The following is a 1988-nucleotide window of genomic DNA, read 5'->3' on the forward strand; positions in this document are numbered from 1 at the left end:
ACAGTTCCCTTGTACTACAAAGACATACATACATACATACATACATATATATGTGCATATGTTCTTTTCTTTAAATGATGGTCTCTCAAGTCTGATAATCATGGTTCAGCAATTTCTTGTTGAACAACCTGCACAGATGATGTGTTTGTAATGATTAAATGTATGTGCTGTTCATAAACTTACTCCCTGCATCAAATCGAATTTACCTGTACAGGTTCTCTGCATGCCATACAGCAGGTGTCAAAATGATTGCAAAACAATGTGATATAACGCACTGCCCAGTTTAGGAATCAAACCCACAATCTTGCAAAGTCTCTATCTACACAGCCATGCCAATATTTCTATGTATGTTTGTGTACGTATATATACACATACACACACACACATACATATACTCTTTTACTCTTTTACTTGTTTCAGTCACTTGACTGTGGCCATGCTGGAGCACCACCTTTAGTCGAGGAAATCGACCCCAGGACTTATTCTTTGGAAGCCTAGTACTTATTCTATCGATCTATTTTGCTGAACCGCTAAGTTACGGGGACATAAACACACCAGCATCGGTTGTCAAGCGATGTTGGGGGAGGGGACAAACACAGACACAGAAACACATACACACATACATATATACGACGAGCTTCTTTCAGTTTCTGTCTACCAAATCCACTCACAAGGCTTTGGTCGGCCCGAGGCTATAGTAGAAGATACTTGCCCAAGATGCCACGCACTGGGATTGAACCCGGAAACATGTGGTTGGTAAGCAAGCTACTTACCACACAGCCACTCCTACGCCTACAAATATAAATATATATATGTGTGTGTGTGTGTATATGTATATGTACAAATATTTATATACACACACACATACACATATACAAACTCTTTAGAAGGGCTGAATCCTGGAAGTACTGTAATACCAGGACAACCCATGGTAAAGGTGGAGCAAGCCCCTAACTCTTTGCCTCATTCTAAAAATCAGTTTAATATTGATGGCTCCCACGCAGGCAACTTGGGTTTAATTCCCAGTCAACTGATGCAATGTTAAAATATAAATATACATCATCATTTAACATCCGCTTTCCATGCTATCATGAGATGGACGATTTGACTGAGGACTGGTGAACCAGATGGCTACACCAGGCTCCAATCTGATTTGGCAGTTTTTTTACAGCTGGATGCCCTTCCTAACGTCAACCACTCTGAGAGTGTAGTGGGTGATGTTAAATGATGATGATGATGATGATAATAAATGTATGTCAACTATACATAATAAATGTTTAATTACATACATCTATATATAAATACATGCATGCTTACATACTCACACACACATGCACACACACATACATGCACACACACACATGCACGCGCGCGCGCGCACACGCACACACACACACACACATACAGACCTTGAAGAGAGGAGGCTTGACACTGATGAGGTCACAAACAGTGATGAAAGGGCTTTGACAAACTGAAAACTGATTGATTGTTTAACAAACACATTAAACAAATGATCGAGTAGTTAGCTGGTTAGCTATTTAGCCAATAAAGACTAACAATAAAGAGGCATAATGACCCTCCCAAGACACAAGATTTATTTCAACACACAAATTCACATCAAGAACCTTGCAAGCCAAACACAAAACTGAGGTAAGATATATATACATATATATACATATATATATATATACCCCCTCCACCGGAAGCTCATTCTTCTGTCATCCTGTCATCCTGTCATCCTCGGCTGTCTCCCGGAACCCATCTAGTGGCCTTGGCCATCCTCTCCCCTACCTCTGGGTAGTGCATTAAGTTTGAGAAATGTTTGCAGGTTGTAGGTACTGTTTTGCTTATGAATTCTTCCAATTGCAAGTTTTCTTTTCAGGTACACGACACTGCTTTTCCCCTTCCCAGGCTACAGGCCCACACCCCCAACACCCATACTGTTAGGATTGGCACTCTCAACGTCGGCACGCTGAAAGGTAGATCTG

General features: G+C 40.8%; 1 non-coding gene across 1 annotated transcript; it reads right to left on the minus strand.

The window, feature by feature from the left end:
• Nucleotides 1-882: 882 nt before the first annotated feature.
• LOC128248957 (U2 spliceosomal RNA) lies at nt 883-1068 on the minus strand. The gene has a single exon (XR_008265106.1). It is a non-coding gene; the product is annotated as a U2 spliceosomal RNA (small nuclear RNA).
• Nucleotides 1069-1988: the final 920 nt, after the last annotated feature.

This window comes from Octopus bimaculoides, chromosome 10 (assembly GCF_001194135.2).
Source record: "Octopus bimaculoides isolate UCB-OBI-ISO-001 chromosome 10, ASM119413v2, whole genome shotgun sequence".
NCBI classification, from domain to species: domain Eukaryota; kingdom Metazoa; phylum Mollusca; class Cephalopoda; order Octopoda; family Octopodidae; genus Octopus; species Octopus bimaculoides.